The following is a 27,088-nucleotide window of genomic DNA, read 5'->3' on the forward strand; positions in this document are numbered from 1 at the left end:
GGGGGGAAGGTAGAGGGGAGGGAGGATGGGGGGGAGGGAATGCAGAGGGGAGGGAGGACGGGGGAGGGAAGGCAGAGGGGAGGGTCTCTGCATTTTCTTTAGCTGTTTACATCATATTTAAAGGCCTGAGGTCAGAACCCTCTGGAAACTATGGAACAGGGAAGCTGTAACTCAGGAACTTGAGTGTGTGTGTGTGTGTGAGAGAGAGAGAGAGAGAGAGAGCAGAACTCCTATGGAGTAGCTGTGAGTCTGCTTTGCATTTTAAGGAGAAAACAAGTACACACAATACTAAAACATTACTAAAACACACAGTAGCCTCCGCTGTTAGGGACCCTGTTAACCGCTTCCTCTTTGCTTGTCCTGTCCCTGTCACTCCAGGACACTCAGGAGTCTTGAGGAGAGATGGCAGGGACAGGGAGGAGGGGGAGTTGAATTTTAACTTGCCGAATGGAAGATTAATTTTCTTGTCAGTTCAAAAGTTCTTAATGAAAGCTTGCTGAGCCAGAGCAGCACAGGCTGGGACCCAGTACCGCTGAGGCCTGTCCTGATCCTCCTGCCAGGCAGCACAGGGAGCGAGCGCAGCAGAAGGCTGGAAGGCCCTGCACATCTCCCCAGAGGAATGGCCAACCTTGCCTAGGCTGACCCTGTCCGAGCCCTGCCTTGCCCACCTCCACCTTTGCCCCCTCAGTCCTCTGCTTGGGTTAGACAGAGTCTCCCACTCTCTAACCCAAACCCACACTTGCTTTTGGGATCGACCCAGGGTCCTCCAAAGCCTCGCTCTAAGAGACCCCAACCCCAATGTCCCCAACCCCAATGTCCGTGTCATCAAGTTGCTGCAGATGTGCGCAGTTTATGGCAGAGGTTCTGAGCTAGGTGAGCCTCAAGAGGCAAAACCTGTTTCCCTCTGGGGACTTACTTTATTTATTCATTTATTAGTCATTTATTATTCTATTATTATTCATTTTAAAAAGCTATGATCTCTCTGCCCAGATTCTGTTATTGTTTATAGCGCCCACAGAGGTAGAACCCAGAGCAGTGGCTTCTCCGAGCCCTTGGTCCCGGGCACTGCGCTGTTTCCTCTCCTGAATCCTCTGACCAGCAGGGCAAGTCTATCTATTTTTTTTTTGGTTTTGATTTTGGTTGTTTGTGTGTGTGTGTGTGTTTTGTTTGTTTGTTTGTTGTTGTTGTTGTTTACAGAAGTCCCCTGGCATTACTATTTCAAAGCAACCCCCAAAATGGAAGTCAATTCTCCAACTAGCTGGAGGAACAGAGGAAAATCAGAGCGAGAAGGGTGTGTTGGAGTTCTGCTTTGGGGAATATACAGAGAAAATAACACAGAAGGAGCTCTCAGAACTATGCTGCAAAGATACCGGGAGAAACCCCTTATCAGCAACGAGACAAACACGTTTTCCTCTTAGGTCCCCTTAAGTTTTAAAATGTCCTTTAAAAACAATAATGGATGCAGGATCCAGAACCTCCACAAGAGAGAAGCGATTCTTTTTGAAATGTTTTGGTTGGTTTAAAAAGCAGCACACAATTCGTTGGGTGTCACAAGGACATGGCTGACCAAATTATGTTTTTGTGGACCCCCGCTTCAACTGCCCCCCCCTCAGGCCTCCCCTTTCCCCCACACCTAAGAAAGCAAAGTACTTCCTGGTCAATCTAGACTTCTCCACCTAAAGGAAATTGAGGGCAGTCAACCTTCCAGGGTGAGCAGAGTTACTGGGAACACACGGGACTGACTCAGAAGCCCCTTCCAGGTCGTTAATTTCCACCTCTGTTCCCTCTCCAGGGTACTTCAAGCGGAAGCTAGGCAGACCAAACTGAAGTTATATCCTAAGTCTGACCCCCCTCCTCCTCCCCCCTTAAGGTGCCCGTCCTTCAGGAGGAGGATCACTATTACCACAGGAGGGAAAAGCAGGAAAGGCTGTGTGCGTCACTGCCGGGCTCCCCTCCTTACCTGCTTGTAACTGCCAAGATGGCAGGCAGCTATCGCACTTAAGATTAGCTAAAGTGTCATTAGAGACCTTTTCTTTGTCTGCTTCCAGTTAGCAACGACCTATGTTTTACAGAGTTTGGGGAGTGGAGTGTTATTCTGGCGACTGTAGTCATCGGCCGCAGCCGGACATAGGCATTTCCAGGGCTTTCCCACCCTCTGCTAATGGGGAAAGTCACATAGTTTCCCATAAACACACCAGTAACTACCGAGGGCCCTGGAAAATGACTGGGGGGCCCTATTTCTCCCAAATACTATTTCCTCTGCTATTTCCCGATAGTAAGTGCTCCTTTGTCATTCCTTTTTAGAAAGAGACAAAGTCTGTGTCGGTGTACATGCTGGCCCTGATGGTGTACATGCTGGCCCTGACGTCCCAGGCTGAGACACTACTCTATGTGAGCCTCCCCAGAGCGGGGCTGGGTGCTTTCCACTGCATGTGCTCCTACTTCTCTTAATAAGGAGGGTGTTTTAAAGTTATGTCATTAATGAAAAGTTACTTTTAAGAGTCATAAGTGGTAAATAATCAACTGACACATCTGGATGCTAATTTGTGGGAGCGCAGCCATTAAGAGTTCTGGCGCCCAGACATTAGAGGGCTCCAAGGGATTTTCCTGTGAGTCACAGGGAGTCCTGGTCAAAATCAGAACTCCACCAGCATCATCTTCTCTTTCCTTAGCACTTGGAAGGTAGATGCAAGAGGACCAAGAATTCAAGGCCAGCTACATGGTGAGTTTAAGTCCATTCTGGAATGCATGACAAACAAAACAAATAATCTAGGTTCTTAACAGGACACTGCTATTGGAAAGTTAGATGCACGCGCTGGCCATGTGCATCTAACAAAACAAATACCACCCAACTAAAAGAGGGCAATCTTTGCAGCTAGGAGTGATTGGTAACTCTGTGTCCATTTGGCTAGGTCATAGGACCCAGCTGTTCCATCAAACATTCAACCTAGGTGTTGCTGTGGAGGGCTTTGGTAAACTCGGTTCATATCTATAAGCAGTTGATTTTAAAGACAGGAAGTTATCCTAAATGTTTAACCAACTGAAAGGTATTACGAGCAAAACAGAATTCTCTGAGGGGGAGAAAATAATTCCGCCCAAAGAATGTAGCCTTCAGAGTCTGCCAGAGAATTTGCAGCTTGCCAATCTGCCTAACAAACTTCAAATTTGCCAGCCTCCGAAAGTGGAAGTTTGTCTGTCTATGTTACTTCTCTAACATATCTTCTGTGTCACTGCCACCTGTTTATACCATCTATCTCTAGCATCTGTTACCTATCTGCCTAGTACCCATCCGTCCACCCGTCCATCCATCTGTCCATCCGGCAGCCTATGTACTTTTCTTCTTATGCTGTGGCTTTGTTTCTCTGGAGAACCCTGGCGCACTATGATCAGGAAGTACCGAAGCAATATCTATGGGGTCCCTGATGAATAAGGAGTCAATTTCAGGAAAAGCAGAGGATGACACCCTCTGCAGAGGAGGATAAACACACCCAAAGACTAGGAGACCCCAAAGAGGCTGTCAGGTATAAGAAAGAGGCTGGGGATGTCAGTGGTGGAAATAACATGTTTAGAACGCACGCATCTCTGAGTTCAATCCCCACTCTCTGAGGAAAGGCAGCAGAAGGGGGCGGAGAGAGAAAGAGAGACGTCTTGAGCACGGTGAACTAAAGATAAGCGGCCCCAGATGAGGCTGGCAGGTTTGCAGGGACTCAAGCCATTAGAGGAAGTCACTAGATGTTATTACTGTGGAAGGAAATGGCTGCATTATGATAAAAAAAAAAAAGACTAAATGAAAAGAGCTAAATTAAAGAAGAATAAGTAGCTGAAGAGTGAGGGTTGTGGTCCCTGGGGGGACAGAGCAGATACAAAGTTATGAAGCTGACCCAGGATTGAATACTGGGATTTGAGAAGAAGGTAGAAGGTGAAAGGTGTCTGGCTTGAACCAAGCAGTGGCTACGGAATGGAACAGAGCAGATAGACAGAGGGACAGAGTAAAGGCTCCAAGCTCAGAGTTTTGTCAGAGTCATTTCTAATCTACTTAGATGACTACGTGATCCCTGCCCTATGGGTTAATGGATGTTAAATCACCCTTACTCTTTGCTACAAAGCCACTGGATCTGCCCGATGAGTTCTTAAATTCTGTTGCCAAACGCTTGACCAGGGATCATTGTATCACGCTCATCAGGCAGACTTCCTTTTCTTGTTATTTCTTTTCTGGTTTTGTTATGTCTGTTAAGTTGACAATATTAACGGCCACACTGTCGGAGGAGCGGTTCTTTTTCATTGTCTTAACAGACACCTGAAAGGTCAGCTGGAAGCGCGGCATATTTCTCTTGGTTTGTAGTTTTAGTGGATTTACCTCTGTTGTTTCTGGGTGGTGGTGAGGCAAGATATTACAGGAAGGTACAGTGCACACAAATATAATCATAGAAATGTTTATAGGGAGTATATAGAAAATTGGTTAGAAATGATGCTCTCCTTGTCTGGAAAAATCACTTCACACAAATATTGTATTGCTTTATTGAACGTTTGGCAAATAGGCAGTAGTAGGCGGTTCCCTCATGGAAGGATCCTGTTAGAGCAGGGGAAAGGAGACCTATGCACACTGAGGATTTCTATCTCATTTAATTCTTCCTTTTTTGGGATGGGGGCAGTGTTTCGAGACAGGGTTTCTCTGTATAGCTCTGGCTGTCCTGGAACTCACTCTGTAGATCAGGCTGGCCTCAAATTCAGAAATCTGCCTGCCTCTGCCTCCCAAGTGCTGGGATTAAAGGTGTGCACCACCATTGCCTGGCCTGATTTTAATTCTTTATTCTTGCTTATTTAGATAGTGTGTGCTTTCGGGAAGACAGGGTGTGTGTATGTGTGTGTGTGTGTGTATGTGTGTGGAGTGTATGTGTGTGTGTTTGTGGTGTGTGTGTGTGTGTGGTGTGTATGTATGTGTGTGGTGTGTGTGTATGTGTTTGTGGTGTGTGGTGTGTGTGTGTGTGTGTGGTGTATGGTGTGTGTGTATGTATATGTGTGGTATGTGTGTATGTATGTGTTTGTGTGGTTTGTATGTATGTATGTGTTTGTGTGGTGTGTGTGTGTATGTGTGTGGTATGTGTTTGTGGTGTGTGTGGTGTGTATGTGTGTGTTTGTGTGTGTGGTGTGTGTGTGTGTGTGTGTGTGTGTGTGTAGGTCAGAGGTCAGAGGACAGTTCTTATAAATCTGTTCTTTCCCTCCAGAGCTCAAACTCAGGTCATTGGGCTTTGCAACAAGAGCCAGAAACTGGCTGGGCCATCACTAGTTTCTATGTGCCTTTAAATAAGGTTCATGTAGGCAGGACATCGAGTTTCTATTTATATTTTTATGCCTCTTAAATCTTCTTTTATCCTTCTCTCTACCAGGGCAAATCTATTGTGATGAACTAATCAGCTTTTTCCTTTCTTTCTTTCTTTTTTCTTTTTTTTTTTGGTTTTTTTGAAACAGGGTTTCTCTGTGTAGCCTTGGCTGTCCTGGAACTCACTCTGTAGACCAGGCTGACCTCGAAACTAATCAGCTATTTTTAATGGAATAATCTTAGGAGAAACAGATTATTGGAAAATAATAATTTTAAAAAACAAATTGACCCTGGTCCTATGGTGCAAGTCTGTAACTCCAGCTATTCTGGAAGCAGGAAGGCCACAAGTTCAAATCCTGTTAGAGATCTAGAATGAGATCCAGAACAGCCAGGGTAACTTAACAAGAGCCCCAAAATAAAATAAAATAAAATAAAATAAAATAACAAGGCTATCAACATAAAAACGTAAAAGTGGGCTGGGAGACAGCTCAGTAGTGTACATCCATGTGCAAGGCCTGGGGTTCAGTTCCCCAAACGACTAAACTATCAAAAGCCCAACCCCCACCCCCGCCGAACCAATAGGAGAAAGCGGTTATTCTTGTACAAAGGCTACAGACGTAAAGAGCGAGGTTTTTCTGACTTGGAATCCAGATAAGTCACCTGTCCATGTGTACAAGCTTGAAACGTTGTATACACATTCAATGAAACAGCGATAAATTCTATCATGGCACTGGTAACCCACAGTGAAGAGGAGCCTGCATCACAAGCACAGATACTTGGCTTCCAATGAGCTCTCCTTCCTCACTGACCAAACAAATACGTTTGTTAAATTTGGAATTACATGCGTGCTTTCTCCAAAGCTGTGGTGCCTTGAACTTACTCCAGGTTCAAACTGCAAATCTGATGAAGAGGGCCATGCCCACCCAGCCCGGGTCTAGAGACCACACTTCTAGCTCTGAACCTTTGCCTCTGCCGAGTGGTCTTGGTAAGTTGGTAGCTGAATCAGTTCCAGAGGCTGGGTCAGATCTAAGTCACCCTGTTAAAAGCTAATGGTGACCGTCTGAGATCTGACCACATTGGTCTCATTGGCCACCACTGGTACTCCTGCCTCAACCTGCTACTGTATCTAAAGGTGGAACTGGTGATTCTCTGATTGTATTAACCCTTTCATTGCTTAGAATCTATCTGTAAGGAAAAACTGGTCAACATTCATTCACTCCATGGATTCCAGTGGTGATCTTGTAAAACAAAAGCAGCATATGAGGGCTCAGGGGCTAAGAGCCCTGACTGCTCTTCCACAGGTCCTGAGTTCGAATCCCAGCAACCACATGGTAGCTCACAACATCTGTAGTGAGATCTGACGCCCTCTTGCAGTGTGTCTAAAGACAGCTACAGTGTACTTATTTATAATAATAAATAAATCTTTGGGCTGGAGCGAGCAAGGTTGACCGTAGCGAGCAGAGATCCTAAATTCAATTCCCAGCAACCACATGAGGGCTCACAACCATTTGTACAGCTACAATTTACTCATATACATAAAATAAATTTTAAAAAAACTTTAAAAGAGCAGCATACGATTTGTTTCTATCTTTTCATTTATTAGTTTTCAAAGCACTTAATTAGTTCCAATGGTGGTGTGGTTTTTTGTTGTTGTCGTTGTTTTACTCCTATGTTATATAAACATAGTTGAACATTTCCTATTAGTTGTAATTATTCTTCATATTGGAACTAAAACCAGCTCATCTTCAGTCACTGAAACTTTCTTCCAGATAGTTCCTGAATCTTGGCTATGACCCTAGTCGTATTGAGAACCCTCGATGTGACATGTAGTGTTGTCCGAGAGTACATCTATATAGCACAGTGCCTCGTAGAGGCTCTGTAGAACTTGCTCATTTTATACTTCTACCCTGTAGACTTTTAGCATTTCCTCTTAGCAGTATTTAAAAGGAGCATACACGTTACCAAGCAGAATTCAGCCCTGGGAGGCGAGCGTAGCTGAACCTCTGTAATCTATCGCTGTGAGACACTGACTAAGAAAATGTAAGATAATGACCCTTGATCCTTGTGAGTGATCTGTTTGTTCGGAGACAAGCTCTCACTCTGTATAGCACATGCTAGCCTGAAACTCGTAACAACCTCCTGCCTCAGCCTAAGTGCAGCTGTGAGCCACCAACTGGTGTGTGTGTGAATGATTTCATTCATTCATAATAAATGAGGAGCATAGTCAAGCTCATGTTGTCTTCTATGTTTCTATCCTTAGACTTGGAGGCTAACGTTTCTTAAACGTTTCCTTTAATAGTAAATATTGGAAATTAAAAACACTTTTAAGTTGGACGGATAATTTGTTTACTGTGCTGGGGTCTCGTGCGTGCTGCACAAGTGCTCTGTCACCGCGTTGCACTCCCCAGTCATTCTATTTTGTTTTTGTTTATTTGTATGTTTTGTTGTTGTTGTTTTTTGTTTATTTTTTGTTTTCTTGTTTTGTTTTGTTTTGTTTTTTTTGAGACGGTTTCTCTGTGTAGCCCTGGATGTTCTGGAACTCACTTTGTAGACCGGGCTAGACTCAAGCTCACCCCTGAGGTCTCACCCAGAGATCTGCCCATCTCTGCCTCTGGAGTGCTGGGATCAATGGCATGTGCCACCACTGCTGGATTCATCTAACTGGTTTTGAATAAAGACTGTGATGAATTATTTCAATACTAAGATGTGTCCGGTAAATAAATGATCTGAAAGTTAATGCCATGAGATTCCCTGGGGGGGCATCAGAAAAAATAAGAATTCAGAATAGAATAAGAATTCATAACCTACAAGGGAAAGGTCGGAAGAGCGAGTGAAGTTTTACAGTCTGTTGATTGGTGATCCCAGGACAAGAGCGGAAACAGCTTAAAGAAACAGCTTAAACCAGGCCATTCAGATAAGAATTACAGAGAACCTCCAACAATGTCACACAGTTGGCAAATGTCAGAGCCTGGAGGTCAGCCTATCCATGTGGCTTGGGCATAGATGCTAAGACATACCGTACTGAATGCCAGGTGGAGGAGAACTAGGTTAGGAATTGGGCAAAAGAAGGGAGAATTATTGAACAATAGAAGAGAAGCAATGCATGAAGACAAGGGCTGGTCTGGGTGTGTTCACTCCGTGTGAAAATCTATGAAAATGCACAATCATTAGTGTCCTCAAAGCACCGAATCTCATAACCTAAAAACACCACCGAGAGCAGACACACTATGTCAACTCTAATGCTCAGTTTACTGTATGTGTGTGAGTGTTTGCCTGTATGTACGTGTTTGTACCACATGTGTGCCCAGCATCCTAAGAAGCCAGAAGATGGAATCGGATCCCCTAGAACTGAAGCTATAGATGGTTGTTAGCCACCATACAGCTGCTGGGAATCGAACCAGGGTCACCTGCAAGGGCACCATGTCCTCTTAACTGCTGAGTCATTTATTTCTTCAGACATCTTTTCATCCATAAACAGGAGGCTAAAACACCTACCTCAATGGTTCATAGTGTAATCTATCTATATAATTATATATATATGATATTTATATATTATATACATTTATAATAAGATTAAATGATGAGTGGGAATCTGAGAACAAGAGGATATAGCTGGATGTGTCTTCATGTTATTTATATAGTAACAGACATTTATCGTGTACTGGCAGGTGTATCTGAGCCCTGAGGTCAACTTAAGAGATTTTTCTTCAAGACCCAGCCACCATGTTTTGTAAAGCGGTGTCTCTCACTGGCCTGGAACCCTTCCAGATGCCTAGGGTCCTTTCTGCCTCCACTTACCAAGCACTTGGAATACACTGAACTCCGGCCATCATGCATGACGAGCAGCAAGCACATGACTACCTGAGCTATTTCCCCAGCACCCCCCCCATTCAAAGTTTTAATAAATGCTCATTGAGATTCTTCCAGAATAAATTCCCTGGAATAGAGCTTCTGGTGGGGAAGGAACACAGTAAGCGAATTAAGGGAGCTGCGAAGAGGAAGTATAGGTAACAACAAAGACAGCAAGGCAAAGGACAGGAAGATGGAGGGGCGGGAGGAGAGATGAGGGAGGGGGTGGGGTGGCCCGGCAGGGCTGTCTGGGAAGATCCGAGGTGAATGAGCAAGTCAGAAAGTATCTGGAGGAAGGGATCTCTTTGCAGGAGCAATGGCCAGTGCCAAGATCCTGAGGGAGGAGAGTATGTCGTAGAAATATTCAAGTAACCACAAGATACCAGAACTGTGGAACAGGGGGAGCCAAGGAGGGGGAGCTAGAGCCACTCTTAGAGAGAATGTCAGCAAGACCATCTTCATCTGCCTCAAAAAGATGAGCTTCCCTTTGACCATTTATGGTGTCCACTGGGGCTGACGAGGCAGCACAGAGGGCAGAGCGTTTGCCTAGCTTGGCGTGGAGCTGCGCAGAGGGTGACATCCCCCGCAATGATGGGAGACTGAAGCAGGAGGGTGAGAGACTCAAGGTGATTTCTGGCTATATAGTGACTTCGATAATACCCTGGGGTACAGAACACTTTGCTAAACAAACAAACAAAAAAAAAATTTTTTTTTCCTGCTTTGTACATCCCAGAAAAATCAGAGGTGCCAACCGTGAAGTCGGAGGGCACTTTCTCGCTCTGGCGTTTCTCCAGCCTCTGGGATTTCCGATGCCAGTTGATACTAGTGACTCACCCTTGTAGCAGAAGGCATCTCAAAATTGAGCTTCCTGGGTAATTTGCCTTTTCCCGTTGACCACCGGAAGTGATGTTCGATGGTCATTCCAAACCGGTCCTCTAAAGGCATCCATTCCCATGACTCACATTTGAAGTGCCAGAGCCAGCCAGCCACACTGATTCACCCCCTCGCTCTGGGGGAGGAGGCCAGGAAGCAGTCAGGTTCCAATCGAGGTTTTGATTTAGCACTGCCCGATTCATTTGCTTCCACAGCCTGGCCTATCCTGCGGTCACCCTATCTCACCCTTCAGGCTGGGTATCTATGATCTGCAGAATGGCATCTTAAGGATGGCCTGACTCCCCATACTCCCAAAGAAGATTGCTGCTGGTCTCTAATCACAGCAGGAGGCACGCCCCTCAGGGGGTGTTGTGACCATGGCCGCTGACACTGAAAACAAATGCAGTCTTCTCCTTTCTAGTCATTTTTGAACTTGTCATCGAGCGATTCGATTACGTTTTACTTCACAAGTCTGGTTTGCATTATCTGTTGATGACTTTACATAGGTATTTAAACTACATTTTTAAACAAAAGCCAAAGATGGATGAGAGAAACAAAACAAATTACTTATAGCTCCCTGGGGTTTTGTTTAAACTTAGCATACAGGACTTGCCAGAAGAGGGACCAGTCGCCATTAGGTAAGAACCCAGCGCGGCCTGGCCTGCCAGGCTATACTTGGAATCCCTGGGCTCAGAGGATTGTATCAGGAGGTTCAAAGGGGGGCCGGTGTCAGCCTGGGCTACATAGGGAAACCCTGGTTTAAAAAGAGGAGGAGAGCCAGGCCTGATGGCACACACCTTTAATTCCAGGGGCAGAGGCAGGAGGATCTCTGTGAGTAAGTTGGAGGCCAGCCGTGCCTACATGTTGAGTTCTAAAACAGTAAGTGCTACATAGTGAGACCTTGTCTCCAAAGACAAAACAAAACAAAAGAAAAAAACAGGAGGAGACAATAGTTGAAAAGCACTTTCTCAGGCAGGCTGTGTGCATGTGTGTGTGTGTGTGTGTGTGTGTGTGTGTGTGTGTGTGCCTGTGTTTTGGGGGGGGCAGTGTGTGCAGGTACATGTTTGAACCTGTGGTACCTGTGGAGCCCAGACAGAGGTCATCTTCAGCTGTCATTCCTCAGGACACCATCCACCTTAGATCTTTAAAATATAATTTCCATTTTTTTTTTAATATTTACTTATGTGTGCGGAGGAGGTTCACATATGCCAAGCCGTGCACGTGGAGGTCAGAGGACAAACTGTTTTGAGCTGGTTCTTTCCTACTACCGTATGGGAGCCAGGGATTGAACTCGTGGCCATAAGGCTAGGTGGGATGCACCTGTACTTGCAGCGCTCTCTCGCTGACTCCCACGCCTTGGCTTCTGAGACAGAGTCTCTCCCTTTGCCTAAACCTCAGTGGGCAGTTAGGCTGCCCTGAGTAAGCCCCCGGCACCTGCGGTCTCCACTTCCTCGGCCCTGGGAGTACAGGTGCGTGCCACCATGCTTGGCTTCTTTGTGTAGGTTCTGGGTGTTGAACTGAGGTCATTAGGCTTAAGATGCAGGAAGTTTACCCACTGAGCCATCTCCCCAGCCCTTTTCCTGAAAGCCTGATGCAGTTTGAGAATCCACTGCAGCTACACACATCTGCAGACAGAGACAGGCATCAGCTTGAGTTGTCTTTCTGCACAGCACCTCTGTTCTGAGAAGCATCACCATGAGACAGCACAGACACTCTGTCTCAAGTGTTTTTCTTTCTTTCTTTCTTTCTTTCTTTCTTTCTTTCTTTCTTTCTTTCTTTCTTTCTTTCTTCTTCTTCTTCTTCTTCATCTTCTTCTTCTTCTTCTTCTTCTTCTTCTTCTTCTTCTTCTTCTTCTTCTTCTTCTTCTTCTCCTTCTTCTTCTTCTTCTTCTTTTTTGGTTTTTCGAGATAAGGTTTCTCTGTATAGCTCTGGCTGTCCTGGAACTCACTCTGTAGACCAGGCTGCCCTCGAACTCAAGTGTTTTTCTTCTGAGATTTTCTGAAAAATGTGTGTAACAGAGTAGACCATCTTTTTATTTTAACCCTGAAGTGTCCTGATTGGCTTTTTTTTTTTTTAATGAACATCTGTCATTCCCTTAATCTCTTACAAAAAGGACTTGAAGGGTCTGGTCAGAACTGGCCACCTCTTTCCATCTGAAGTCCCAAAATGGCAGCTGACAGGTACTGGAAAGTATTCAACAAAGACAATGAAGGACAGGTACCCACCCTCGTGGTGTGAGCCAAGCTCAGCAGCTCTGTAGCTGAGTACCTTCTGAGGAGAGCTGGCCAAGGGACCAGAGTTCTAGGGCCTAACGTCCAAGATCAAGACGCTATCGGACAGCTGACGAGATGAGTGGCAAGCAGGACCAGAGTTCTGACGTTAGCACCCAGCTAAGAGCCGGGTGCAGAAGCACACGCCCACAATCCCACTGCTGAGGAGGCAAAGGCAGGAAGAGCACTAGGACGTGCTGGCCAGCCAGTCTAGAGGAATCGGCGAGCCCCAGGTCTCAATAAGATATGCCTTCTCAAGAAACTAGGTTGAACCGGGCGGTGGTGGTACATGCCTTTAACCCCAGCACTTGGGAGGCAGAGGCAGGCGGATTTCTGAGTTCGAGGCCAGCCTGGTCTACAGCATGAGTACCAGGAAAGAAAGAAAGAAAGAAAGAAAAAGAAATTAGGTTGATTAGGACGATACCTAATACTGACCTCTGGCCCTCACATTCATGCATAGACACATACCATGCTAACATATATTAACTCGGGGCCCTAGTACTCTGACCTCACTTAACCTTAATTGTCTTCTTAAGGAATATGTCTAAATAAGTCTTGCTGCGGATTAAAGGCTTCAACACAGGAATCTGGGAGGGACACAGTTCAGGCCACAGCGCTTGAAGACTGTCACCGAACGCGTATGCAGGGCATCATCTGTGTTCCTGGAGCATGGAAAGTGCTCAGTGGCCGCCGTCCCGTGACTCTGCTCTCTGCATCACTCTGGGCTTAGGGAAGCTGCCCTTGCTGTAGCGCCAAGACAGGTCCAGCCCAGGAATGGCGGCCCTTCCTCTCAAGACAGGTCCAGCCCAGGAATCGCTGCTGCCCTTCCTTTCGCTCCGAAAGTGCCCAGTGGCCGCCATCCCAGTGACTCTGCTCTCTGCATCACTCTGGGCTTAGGGAAGCTGCCCTTGCTGTAGCGCCAAGACCGGTCCAGCCCAGCAACAGCGGCCCTTCCTCTCGCCAACGCATTTCTTCTTTTCCTATGGGTGTGGTTTCAGATCCCCTGGGCCCTCTCTTAGTTGTGAGTCTGCCTTCCCACCCTGGTGACTCAACCTGACCCTTCAGTTGGGAATGTAGAGGTTGAGGTTTGATTCCTGCTCAAAGACAGAGTCCGCTCCGTGGAGACATAGTCAGGTGGCTGCTGACATTTTGTGACATCCTGAGACCCAGGTGTGCTGCTAAGGGCTTTCTGTATACTGACGAGCTGGTTACCACGCAGCGCACTAGTGGGACACGTTGGTCTTTCCTCTCTTCAGATGAGGACACTGAAGCTTGAGAATTTTGGACTCCCCCTCCCCAAGACCAAAACTTGGTCTTGCATGAGTATTAGCCCGGGTGTGCGCAAAGGTAGAAGATGGCAGAGAGAGCACAGTCAGTCCCTGTGGGTCTATGGCCTACGTTCCCTCCCTTTTCCTCCTTCCCTCCTTCCCTCCCTCCCTCCATCCCTCCCCCTCTCTATCTCTCCCTTCCCTTTCTCTCCCCTCCCTCCTTCTTGCAGAACCTACTGTCTAATTTGTATTGTATGCTAGGTAAGCACTAACCACTGATTCAGCTCTATCTCCGGGCCTTCCCCTTCTTTAACATTTCCTCTCCAAAAAAAACTTGAAATAGCAATTGAACATGATGGTGTGCATTTTTTTTTTTTTTTTTTAGATTTATGTATTTTATGTATATGAGTACACCACCTCTCTTCAGACACACCAGAAGAGGGTACCAGACTCCATTACAGATGGATGTGAGCCACCACATGGTTGCTGGGAATTGAACTCAGGACCTCTGGAAGGGCAGCCAGTGCTCTTAACCTCTGAGCCATCTCTTCAGCTCTGGGGCTCACATCTTTAATCCCAGCATTTGAGGTGCAGAGGCAAGTGGATCTCTGTGAGTTCAAGGCTGCTCTGGTCTATGTAAGAAGTCCAGGCTAACAAGGGCTACATAGAAAGGCACTGTCAAAAACAAAATGGGGGGTAGGGGGCTGGAGAGATGGCTTAGTGGTTAAGAGCTCTGACTATTCTTCCACAGGTCCTGAGTTCAATTCCCAGCAACCTCATGGTGGCTCACAACCATCAGTAACATGGATCCGATGCCCTCTTCTGGTGTGTCTGAAGTCAGCAACAGTGTACTCATATACATGAAATAAATAAAAATCTTTTTAAAAAATGGGGAAACAGACAACAACAAATTGAAATAGGATTGTGGTCTTTGTCTTTGTGAGTCAAGGACACTCTGACTGAATCCATTTCCCTGCCTAACGGCTGATGTAAATCACTCTGGGTAACATTTTAAAGTGATTGTTCCATGACGATAGTCAAAACTGATCACATAAATAAAGCCAAGACGGTCTTGCAGGAGAGCTCTTAGGCACAAGCCACCCTTTCTGGGTCACAGATATGTTTCTGCAGCATGGACAAGGTGGTCCTGCAAGGACATGGTGGCGGCAGGTCCAAGGGCACAGATGCACATGAGGTGTGTGCTGGAAGAGCCACTATTTCTGCCACACACAGAAAGGCTAGAAGGCAAAGATGGAGCTGATGGAGGTAGAAGTCATCAGACAGAGCCAGGGGCTATGATGGGGAGATTTACAGCATGAAGTTAGAGCCAGAGTGTGTGGGACCTAAGGTAAAATTAGTAAAGAATGGTAGCAAAGGCTGGACAGTGGTGGCGCACGCCTTTAATCCCAGCACTTGGGAGGCAGAGGCAGGCAGATTTCTGAGTTCGAGGCCAGTCTGGTCTACAGAGTGAGTTCCAGGACAGCCAGGGCTATACAGAGAAACCCTCCTAAAAAAAGAATGATAATAATAAATACAAATGCAGTACTTCACAGTGCCTAGGTTGTATTTCTTTTAAATATTGCTGATAGTGTCAATAAAATGTGTCATTAATAATAATAATAATAATAATAATACACAATACTCAGCATGTATTGCTACCATTGGAATTTTCAAAATAGACAATTGGCTGACTCTTGCACATTTTTATTGGAAAAATCCATGCTGCTGCCTAGCTCAAGGCCGCCTTTTCATTGTCCTGATACTACATCCTTGCATCCATGGTCATCCACGGATGCCCAAGGAGCCAGCACAGCACCCAGACAGGAGGATGGCTCCCTCTGTCCTCAAGCTATACAACCCAAACATCTTTGACATTCTCTCCAGAGGATGTAACAGAAATAATGCTCTTGTACAAGGCCTAGGTCGGCATGCACAGAATGAGGCCTTTCTCCAGTACTTCAAATTAAGGGGCCTTTGGAACATAGGGAGGCATCACCTGGGAAAAAGTAAAAAGAAGTGAAGTGGCCAGAGTGTTGTTGATGGTGGGGACATCTGGAAGGAGAGTGAAGGCCGTGTGACTAGAGAGGACCAGACGATTAGCTTCCACAGGAAGTGGACCAGAGAGGAAGCAGAACTTTCTAATCCCCCCCCCCCCCACCTGTGTGTGTCGACACCTGGCAGACACAAGTGAAGGGGAGAGGTTTGCTTTCATTCATACTTCGGAAGACATGGCCACCACAGAAAAATCCAGCATGGCTGCTGTTTGCTGCAGAGGAAGGGAGCGAGCACCAGACGTTTGTTATATTGTCCTGGGAAGCAGAGGGAACTGGGGGCGACTCTCAAGGCCCACCCCCAACTACCCCCTTCCCTCAGTGGAAACCCCACGTTCTAAAGGTTGCACAACCTCTTATGTAAGTATGTCCGTATATAAGCCAGAGGAGGTGACATTTCACATTTAAGGCAGAAAGCTGTGTCTTTACAACAGTCTTACATTATTCCACTTTGCCAGTGATTGGGGACAGTGGGACTCCCTGGCCAAGCCGGACCGGGAAAAGGATGAACGTCATAAGCTGATTATCATTTGAAGACTGAAAGTCCTCAAAGGCATTTCCATCCCCTGAGTCAGAAATGGTTCTCTAAGGACAGATGCTAGGAAGCCTCTCTCAAGGCAGAAGTCACTGGCTCCTGCATGCAGTCTAGTGTTGGCCTCTGGAATCGAGCTGTGAACCATGTGTGGGTGTCATGTGTCTTTGTATGTGAGAGCTCTACACAAACCATCACACCACTTTAAAAAAAAAAAGCAAAACAAAAAACAAAAACAAAAAACAAAACCAAAAAGCACAAAACTCCCCAGAGAGCCAGTTCATTCACAGTATGTTTTGTTTCCCTCTCAGCACACTTACGTTATCAACTTGACAGGATTTAGAACCACCTGGGAGAAGGGCCTCTGCCATGCCTGTGGGAGAGTTCTGTTGATCGCCTTAATTGGAGTGGGAAGACCTGCCCTTTGTGGGTGGCACCGTTCCCTGCCTGGGAACCAGAAGTGTGTGCCCCATGGTGCACTGGCATTGAAACTGTAAGCTAAATGACCACCCACCCCGTAACCTCCCTCCATTTCTGCCCTGTTGTTGCTTTTGTTGGGGTATTTTATCAGAAACAGGAAAAAATAGTACTAAGCACAGTACACTGCTAAAGCATTCTTTTAGGTGTGTATGTCTGGGGTGCACTTGTATTCATGTGGACGTGGAGGCCTGAGGATAACCCTGGACAGTGCTCCTCAGAGGAACCATCCATTTTGACTTTGAGATAGGGTCTCTCTGGAGCCTGCTGAGTAGGCTCCGTTGGGTGACCAGCGAGCTCCAGCTCTCTGGAGCCTGCTGAGTAGGCTCCGTTGGGTGACCAGCGAGCTCCAGGTGTCTGCTCGTCTCCGTCTCTTCAGCGCTGGGATTACAAGTGTGTACCATTGTGTCAGCCCCCTCCTGCCCCCTTTTAAAACATGGGTTCTGGGTTTTGAACTCAGGACCTTCGGCTTGCAAGGCGATCGTTTTACTGAGTTAGCTATCTCCCTGCTCCATCAGAATTTAAGAGATTTAATTCCATTAAGAATTTAAGGGACCTCTGGTTTAATACTTTCCCTGTCACTAATGTAGGCTTATCTTTTATTTTTATTGTAAGCCAGTGACCCAAACACCGCGGCTCTAACCTGTAACCCAAGCACAGAAGAATTCCTTGAGAGGTGCTTCCAAAATACACCTGCTCACTAGATCAATACAAGAGTAGGCAAACACAGATTGGTACGATTCGCACCATGACATGTAATTCTGCTGCTCTGGGAAATGAAGTCCTGATGCATAGTGAGGTAAGAAAGCTAGCTTTGGGGCTGGAGAGATGGCTCAGCGGGTAAGAACACCGATTGCTCTTCCGAAGGTCATGTGTTCAAATCCCAGCAAACACATGGTGGCTCACAACCACCTGTAATGATATCTGATGCTCTCTTCTGGTGCTGTCTGAAGACAGCTACAGTGTACTTATAATAAATACATAATAAATAAATCTTAAAAAAAAAAAAGAAGCTAGCTTCTCCATATAGATTGTATGGGAACATCGCTGGAGTCCTTTGGCATGAAGTCTGAGGACTAGCTAGGTATGTGCAAGGAGCAGAGGTTAGCCCAGAGGGGATGTAGTGGCTGAGAAGTCAAGCAAGGGGATATCCTGCGGTGTAACGTGGAGACATTCCCTTGACCTGGGTGTAACTCACATGCATCTATTCAGGAGCGGTATATACCTTATGTTCTGTGCTTTGTGCTCAGTTCTGGTTGTAGCTCAGTTACATCCAGTCTAAAACATGGTGCACACCAAGATGTGTGTGCGCACATGTCCCATCTCCAGTAGCAAAAAAAGTGGGGGGTGGGAGCAAGGTATTAACACACAGTGCCCTCTATATAACTCCAAAATGTATAGACAGCCCCTAGAGCTCATCAGAATTTTTCAAATGACACCAAGTTACTTTTTTTTAAAAAAAAAATGTGTGTGTAAAGTGTGTGTATTGTGTGTGCGCGCGTGTTTGTGTATGTGCACATGTGGGGGCAGAGGTGGACATTAGGGGTCCTTCTGTCATCCTCCATCTTATTTCTTGAGGTGATATTTCACTGATTTGACAATTCTAACTAGCCAGCAAGCTCCAGGTATCCTCCTGCCTCAGCCTCACCCCAACCCTCCGTGTGATGACTGCAGATGAGCACCACCATGCTTGGCTTTTTACGTGGGAGCTGGAATCAAACTCAGCTCTTCATGCCTGTGTGGCCAGTGCTTTTCTGACAGCGCCATCTCCCTGCCTGTTTGTTTTGGTTCAGGAAAGTGTTCTGGTTTCAGGCACTTCAGCATCTTTGAAGGTGTAAAAGTGACTCATTGTCGAGAACATATTGGAGGTGGGCAGGATCTTGGGGGGGGGGTGCTGAGATCCTGCCTGGCATCCTGTTCTTAGAATCAAGCTTAGAACAAGGAGGTAGATGACTCCGAACGACTTAATAGGCACATGCTTCTAAAACCGTAAAGCTTGAAAGTCAATATGAGACGCTACAAGAACCTGTTTCTAAGTCCTGTCAACGCCATGTACCCTGATCAGACTGCAAAGAGTGCAGACTTACCTAATGAGATGTTGGCTTATGCACATAGACACAGACACAGTGGGGTGGGAGAGTGTTCGGTTTCCTTTTAGGGAGAGATATACATAGATAAATGGATAGATAGATAGATAGATAGATAGATAGATAGATAGATAGGATAGATGATAGATAAAATAGATAGATAGACAGATGATAGATAGATAGGCTTTTAATTTCTTTCTAATTACCTCAAGTATTCTTTGTGTGTGTGTGTGTGTGTGTGGAGTATGGTATGGTATGGTGCATGTGTGTGACTGTATGTTCTCAGAGGCCAGAGGTCGGCATTGGGTGTCCTCCTCCACATCATCCCTTTGAGACAGGGTCTCTCCCTGAACTGCAGTTCACAGATTTCAAGAGGGGTTCTTGGCTAGCTAGGCTGGTAGCCAGCCTGAAGTCCCAGCCATCCAACTGCTTCCAGCAGTGCTGGGCCATGGGCACTGGTAAAAGCATAGCCACCCATGAAGAATGTTAGGACCTGAACTCAGGCCCTCATGCACACGCATCAAACACTCTGCTTTCTTTGTTTCTGTGTCTTTGAGACAAGGTTTATACAGCCCAGGTTGGCCTTGAACCCTGGCCTAAAACTCATGGAGGTTGCCCTGACTCAGCTTTCTGAGTGCTGGGATTAGAGGTGTGAGGCCACGTGCCAGATTTCCCAGACCTCTTCCAGTACAGGGCATGCGAGCAGTATATGCTGAGGGACACTCTCAGGTCCAAGCTGAGCTTTCTCCTTACAAAGAATTATATCTCAGTGGTTCAGCATAAATCTAGCATACAGGAGAATCAAAGTGCACCTTCCAAGCCATTCATAAGTACCTCTCTCTCTCTTCCTCTCTCTCTCTCTCTCTCTCTCTCTCTCTCTCTCTCTCTCTCTCGTGTGTGTGTGTGTGTGTGTGTGTGTGTGTGTGCGTGAAAAAATTCTTGTGTTGCCTTCCTATGAGCCAATATAAAATAATGACTTTTATTTCTATGAATGAATTGATTTAAAAATCACAAAGAAGCGCAGGGGCCGCGTGCTCCACCTAGGCTTTGCTTACAGCTGCAAGCCAGTGGTGGCATTCAGTCACTGGACTCCCCGCTCTGGCATCCCTCAGCTTCCTCAGCAAACATGCCTCTGTTTGGGGGAGAAAGCACTCAAGCAAGCTCAGACAGGGTTGCAGCCCAAGATCCAGCTAATCCAACCCAACTCAGTCCCTGGTGTCACACTCCAGTGACAAAATAAACTCTAGCCTCCCGTTAAGTGGCTTGCCCAGGGACACAAGGCTGCTCACAGGCAGAGCCCACTGTCTGCATCTGTTCAGAAATCCTTTGCTCTCTCTTTTAGACCACAGTGGCCCGGGGGCTGTGCTCAGCGGTCTGAGAGTCGGAGCCACAACATCCATATGCCACTTATTTTCCACGGTGACATTTGCCTCCTGTCTCCCAGAAAGGAACAGCCTGCCACACTTGCAGCCTGTAGGCATATTATTATTATTGTTATTATTATTTTAGATTTATTTATTATTATAAATAAGGGATGGTGATGGTAATGCTAGGCTGTGTGGAATGTTGCCCACACTGAGTCACGACATAAAGCTCTTCCTGAAGGCTGGCTGGAAACTCATCAACCTCCTAGAGCCTTCTCCTTGACATTTTGAAAGACTTCTGTTGCTTCCCATCTTATCCCACTTTGTCCCCCACCCTGAGTCCTCTTTAATCCTTCTTGGTTCTGCAGACAGGAGAATGCTCAGAGCCAGTGATTACAGATGCGCTCTGTGGGCACGAGAGACCTTTCTTTCTTGTTTTGAGGTAGGGTCTTCCTATGTAGTCTAGGCCAACCTCGAACTTGTGCTTTTCCTGTCTCTGCCTCCAGAGTGGGCATGGGCCATTTTGATAGGCTAAGGCCTGGAAGCTCTGTATCCCTTCCCTGTACAGTGAAGTAAGTAATTTAACGATATTTTAGGTGACAAGGACTTCAGGGTCCTTGAAAGGATTGGTCTTGAGACTTCACAAAGAGAACAGATGCCAAGACACACAAAGCGCCTTAAAAATATAGGCAACCTCCTTCACTTCACAACTACTAAAACCTAGGATCAGGGGTGGGGGGCGCTGGGATCTTCCCAAGTTAACCACTTGACCAGCCCCTCGGCGGGGCCTAATACAGGTTCCCTTGCCCGGCTGAGTGCCTTTTCCATTACACCGGCTGCGCCTCAGTAACCCCACCTCCGAAAGTGCTAACGCAGTTCCCTCCCAGTGCCTACCCAGGAGGGGTGGGGCCCCCTCCGTGGCATGGAACAAACCGGGAAAACCACATATTCCAACTCCCAGTACACAAAGGCTGCTTGGCCGTGGGGGCGGGGAGGGAGGACCCGAGCTAAGACTCACTACTCAAGAGATTCTAGGATTCCGAGGAGAGCTTCTAGACTGCCTTCGCAGGGAGGCCACCCTACTTTGTCCCGGGGCTCCTGGGCGGTGGCGACTTGGGGGCATCCTGCTTGGAGACCTCCCTCAAATAAACGGCCTGTTCTAGCTCCAGCGTCCCACCCCCTAGCTGCCCACGGAAATCTCGGAGGGACGGTCCTTCCCTTCCCGCTTTCCCCTCCGCCCCCTAAGCGTCGAACAGTTGGGTCGATTTGGGTCATCTCCCCCCCTCTCCACTTCCAGTCTATCTCACTCCAGGCACGTTCCTTTGGTCCACAGTCCCACCCCCACCCCACCTTGGTAGGAAAACACGCTCCAAAGCTAGCCCATTAAAAGTGCACGACTTCTGCCCGACCAGCCGAAGGAGCTCCCGCAGCCTGGCATTCCTCGGATTCCAGCGCTGTGACGTCCCTGGGGACCGTGCGCCCGCAGCGGGGGAGCCCGGGCTCCTCTTTTCAGCGCCGGGCGCGCGTCCCGGAGGCTGGCGCGCGCCCTCCCCGGACGCATTCCTGGCCCGCCCAGCGAGCGCCCCGCGCACTCCCCGCCTCCAGGCCCCCAGCACTGCGGAGCGGAGCCCCGGGCGGGGGAGCGCGGCCAGCGGCGCCTGCTCGTCCCCTCCCACCCGGCCCCTTCCTCCGCCCTCCCGGCCGCTCGCGCTTCCTGGCGCTCGGGCTCTCTCCGGAGGCTCAAGTTCTGCACAACTTCTCCCCGCTGCCCAGCGCCTCGGCCGCGGGCCCGGCCAGCTAGCTGCGCTCCTCGGCTCAGCCGTCTCGTCCACAGGGGAGGTCCTCGTGGAGCATCTGGTGCCAAGTGGCCGCTGGCGGTCCCTCTGTGCGCCCCACCTCTCCGCTTGCCCCGGTCCCCTCGCGCGGGACGGCGGTGCCTAGGTTCTTGGCCCTTTCTCCTCTCCGGTGCGCCCGGCGCGGCGGCTGCTGCGTAACCCTCCCCGAGCCCCTCCTCTGCCAGCTCCTGGAAGCCAGTGGTGGAGACCCAGACTCCCTGATGGTCAACGTGCGGCACCCGGGGCACTCCGGGGCCATGTAAGCAGGTAAGCCAGCGGGGGCGGGAGCAGATCCTCGGGCAGAGCCAACTAAGGTTCGCAGCCGGGGACGCCGGGGTGCGCGGTGGGGGCGCCAGGTGGCCGGCCGCCGGGTTCTCTTCTGGTGCGGCGCTCTCTCGTCCGGAATTGAGCTGGAAGGGGAGAGTGGTCTGGGACTTGGGTTCAACCAACCCATCGCTTCTAGCTCCTGTTGTGTTTGAGAGCAGGGGAACACAGCGCAGAGCCCTAAGCTTGTCCTGTGCCTCTGTGGGCACTGGGTTTTGTGAGGGATTCCTTGTGCCCTCTTCCCAGTGCCCCAGCCGAGATACCAAACTCTCGAGTCTCTTGGCCCCAGCTCGGGTGATCCGACAGGCGCGCAGGGAAAAATTATACCTTCATCTCAGACCAGATCTCCAACTGGAACTTTGCAGGTTCTGAGGGTTAACAGCCCCTTTCCCACGTGACCCCACATCTAGTTTTTGAATCTTTGGGAATGGTTTTTCTATCTTTTTTGGAGGAATTGATGTGCGCTGTCACTACCCCCCCCCCCTCCTTCCTTCGGTTTGGGGATGTCGTGGGGGTTTTGAGTTTAGTCGGCTCACGGACTAGCTGTTACGGGGTCCTACTGGAGGCGAGTTACGTTCAGGCCGCTGCTGGATAAGTGTATGTATGGTCAGTTTCCAAAATACTTTAATTTCTTGAATTGGATTTCTTCCCTCATTCATTCCACAAACTTAGTGATGAGTCTTGCCCTGTGTTAGGAGACCACACTACAGGCGTCTGTAGCCACTCCAGGCAGCCGCGGGCGGATGGGGACATGTGCTGCGAGAGAGGGGTTCTGTGAGACTCGGGGAAGGCAAGGCCCTGGAGGAAAGGGGTTACCTTCGTCGAGGCAATGATGCTCAACTTAGGAGTGGTTGAGGGACCGCATTCCAGAGGAGGGAACAGCTTGGGCAAAGTGAGGGGCGCGGAGAGGGGCGTGCAGAGAGTCTTGGAGAGCGACCCGGTGGCTGGTGGGACATGTATGGGCAGGTTGGTGCGCTGCTGTTGGCATAGCTAGCCCCCACCCCAGCAGAAACGAAACCGGAAGTCTCTTACCCACTTCCCGTGACCAGAAGTAGCTTCCAAGGATCAAAAGCTTTCCCTTTGGACAGGGTCCCTCTCCTGGCTGTGTCTCCCACACGGTTCTGTGGGGTGACAGGTGTTTAATTGTCATTAATTGACCCATCCTTGGTTTCGTTGAAGTATCCCCGTGAGGACCATCCCACCCCACTACAGAACCTTGTCCTGAGAGAGCTTTTGACATGGGAAGAACAGTTTGTGTCTTAAGAGCGGCGGTTTCCCTTTGGTGCTGGGGACAAAACCTGGGCCGGGGGGGGGGGGGGTTCCGTTCACCAGTCAGGTGCTTGTCCCTGTCCCGTGTCCGGAACAGCTTTCTTACCTAGCAGCAGCCTCACCTGTGTGAATGTGTGGCTGGCTCGGGGAGAATCGGTTCAAGGATGTGTCTCAGTGTCTCAGAATCACTGCTTTTCAAAGCAGGTTCCGCAGTATCTTGAGGTTCTCTTTTTTCTCTCTGACCCCTTGGACACCGAAATCCTCCATCCCTGTAACCCGGGGTCCAACACATCCTCCCTGAAAAAACCTCCTCAGTGCAGTAGAGGCTGTTCACCACGGTCACCTCTCCGAGGGACTTTTTCATTGAGGCCAAGAGGCCAGATCTCCAGCCTTCAGGTATCTTAAGCTGGCAAGTAGGAGTGGTTCTTTGCAACTTGAGGGTGTTTATTCAAGGTTCTCTCCCAGCCCATCTCTGATCCCCAAAGCAAGCATTTCCAGGATGGAAGATCTGGAACGTGTGCGGGAGCTGCATGAGGGAGGTGTGTACCAAGAGGCCACTGCTCCTCACTGGTGGGTCCCAGGTCTCCTTCTGGCTTTCCTCCTCGGTGTGGTACAAACTCACAGCGCTGCTGCAGTTATTCGAGTTTGTGTATGTTATGGTCCATGATCAGCTGAAAGAGACTCACCTTGGGGAAACCTTTTAATATCGGCACACCACAAAGAATTGAGAGGAAATCAGGGTTTTCAGACGAGTCCTTCCTTGCCCCGTGGAGGAGCAGAAAGTGTAGGACCTGTAGGATTTCCCCAGCGTCTGCTTTCTTACTGGATTACGTTCTATCAGGGATACAGATATTGACCTCTTCCTAGCGAATTGAGCTCACCTGGGTTCCAGCGTCCTGTCTGTTTTTGAAGAAGAATTTGGTCACGTTCTTGCTTTTGAACTTTTCATTGCTTGGTTACCTAGTGCCGTGTGGGCTTCAAATCCATTCTGAGCCCTTGGAACTTTGCTAGGCACTTGGTTGGAGGTGAGGCAGGAGGAGAGATAAGATGAAATACTTAATTAGCCAATTAAGGAAGGGGGGAAACAGACACCAACGCTTCAGTGAGGAGGAAGTTGGTGTCTGAAATGGGCTTTTTGATCTCCCAGACTGATTAGATGGATTTAATTTTGCCCTCCTCCTAGGAAAGGTTGAGTGAATGGGCCCAGGAGTGGGCGGGGCCAATAGCTGCAACTTTGTAGTGAGCATGTGTCCATGTGTCCGTGTGTGTGTCCGTGTCCGTGTGTGTGTGTGTGTGTGTGTCCGTGTGTGTCCGTGTGTGTGTGTGTGTGTGTGTGTGTCCGTGTCCGTGTGTGTGTCCGTGTGTGTGTGTGTGTGTGTGTGTGTGTGTGTGTGAAATACAGCTAGACTTGAATTCCAACTCTGCCACTTGAGATTTCTTTTACATTTGTTTACTTTGTGTGTATGTGTGTGTGGGCACATTCGGGTCTCTTTTCCCACTCTGTGGGCCCCAGGGATCAAGCTTGTCAAGGTTGGTGGTGAGCCTCCTCACCGGCTGAGCCATCTCCTGCACAGCTCTGCTACTTTTGAGAAGTGTGACGCTGGGCTGACTTCGCAGCCTCGCAGCCTCTCTGACTGTCTGTCTGTCTTCATCTGTAAGGTGGAGCCCGGACGATACAGCTTGCCAGAGCATCTACGAGACTTCAGTGGGACGCTGTATAATGTACTGCCTGTCAGGAGGGTGCTCGTGTGTTGGCGGCCTCGTACATGGCCGTGAATATGTTCTTTGTTACTCAGCAGACTGAATTCACATGTGTGCCAACGCACACATAAAGCTTTGTCCTTGACTTTATTTTAGACTATTGGCTCACAGCAAACATGTCGGCTGGCAGCTGCATGTGGCCCTTCACACTGAAGGAGGCCCACAGTACCCCCGGCAGTAGGAAAGTTGGTCAGGAAGAAGGGAGGGAAGGCACTTCCTTTGCCAGTCCACTCTTCTCTGTGACAAGGGGCTAGTGTGCTGGGCCTTGCATTTCGAATGCTGAGATCCGGTTAATTAAAGGATGTTGGGATTTACTGCCTATCTTGAGGAAGGGTTCAGAAGTGAGCTGCTCACAAAGGCCATCTCTCAGCAGCCTTGATTTTACTTCTTTGAAGCCCCAACACAGAGTCAGCTTATGGTAGATCAAGGCCTGCCAGCCACAGGTGGTTAAATTCTGATGTTGCCTTTCGTCCAAGAAGCCTGAAGTATTTGACAAACATTAACTCACCGATCTCCCTATCAACTTCCTGGGAGGGAGCGGGCGAAGAAAGGGACTCAGGCATCCTCAGGACAGGCGTGTCCTAAGAGCAGCGACCACAATGATTTGGGTAGATTCTCCGCCCCTACCACCTGCAGAATTGCATGCTGGGGAGTGTCAGAAGGTCAAAGCCTAGAAAAATACAAGCTTGACCAAGATTCTTGCATTTGGGAAGAGAAGGGAAATTGATTCTGCCCAGACCCACAGTGCAGCGACTTTAACACACATGGTGTGCACGTTGGTTATAAAAACATAATCCTAGAACTGTTTATAATTCTGAATTAAAGGATGTTACGTGAAGCTTTTGCATGCGTGGTAAGGATAGTGGGGTCTGAGTCGGGCTATAGATGACATACATATTGATTTTTCATTTCGCAGTCCTGTCCTTTCTTTTTGGGGGGTGGGGGGTGGGGAGGAGGAAGCACAAGCTTTCTCTGTGTAGCCCGGGAACTCAAAGAGATCTGCCTCTGCGCCTGCCTCCAGAGAACTGGTATTAAAGGCATGCACCGCCATGCTGGCTTCTTTCCGTTGTTTTCTTTGTGGTTCTGTGTTTCTTACTTTCTTTTTCTGCCGTGTTTTATCTGCCACAGTCATTGGTCCGTCCGCCTTACACCTACGGTTTGATGTGTGGTCCTTTAGCTTCATCCTCGGGCAGTTCCATTCCACCCAGGTCAAGACTACATCCTGAGCTCCCTCCCTGAGGCCAATCCTGGAGGACCTTTGTGTTGTCAGAGATTCTGCATAGTAGCTGGCCATTCCACAAATGTTACTATCTGCCTGTAGGGAAGAAGGATTCCGGTGAGGACAAAAAAAACAAAAACCAACCAACCAAACAAACAAAAAAACCAGAAAGGGGTGGTGTGGTGATGGTCTAGCCTCTTACAGTTAGTAAATTACTGTTTGGTGGATGGTGGAGGATGGCTCGGCGCTTAAGAACACTTGCTGGATTGTGGAGGACCTGGGTTTAGATCTTAGTACTTTCTCATGGCTGGTGGCTCACAAGCATCTGTGATTGCCATCTTCCAGGGGTCACACACCCTCATACACCCTCTTCTGGCCTATGTGGCACCCCATCGAGATGCGCATACACACATATCAATATAAGCCAAATAAACATTAAAAAAAATACCTTTGGGTTTGTAATGTTTGAGATTTGGGTGTGTAGCTGCATTTCAGGCTTAGTCTTTCAGGGGACCACTGCCTCCCACTGCCACCACTGCCTCCCACTGCCTCCCACTGCCACCACTGCCTCCCACTGCCTACCACTGCC

At 48.3% G+C, this 27,088-nt stretch overlaps 1 protein-coding gene and 1 long non-coding RNA gene across 2 annotated transcripts in view; both read left to right on the forward strand.

Moving 5' to 3' along the window:
- Nucleotides 1-2,295: 2,295 nt before the first annotated feature.
- Nucleotides 2,296-9,198, forward strand: LOC116068667. Its single transcript, XR_004109656.1, has 3 exons — nucleotides 2,296-2,391; nucleotides 2,673-2,722; nucleotides 8,989-9,198. It is a non-coding gene; the product is annotated as an uncharacterized LOC116068667 (long non-coding RNA).
- Nucleotides 9,199-21,786: 12,588 nt separating this feature from the next.
- Ptpn14 (protein tyrosine phosphatase non-receptor type 14) overlaps nucleotides 21,787-27,088 on the forward strand; it is a 150,962-nt gene continuing 145,660 nt past the window's right edge. The window contains exon 1 of the mRNA XM_031338535.1: nucleotides 21,787-22,193. The gene's annotated coding sequence lies outside the window, so the exon portion shown is untranslated. The remainder of the gene's footprint in view (nucleotides 22,194-27,088) is intronic.

The sequence above is a fragment of the Mastomys coucha genome, unplaced genomic scaffold (genome assembly GCF_008632895.1).
Source record: "Mastomys coucha isolate ucsf_1 unplaced genomic scaffold, UCSF_Mcou_1 pScaffold1, whole genome shotgun sequence".
NCBI classification, from domain to species: domain Eukaryota; kingdom Metazoa; phylum Chordata; class Mammalia; order Rodentia; family Muridae; genus Mastomys; species Mastomys coucha.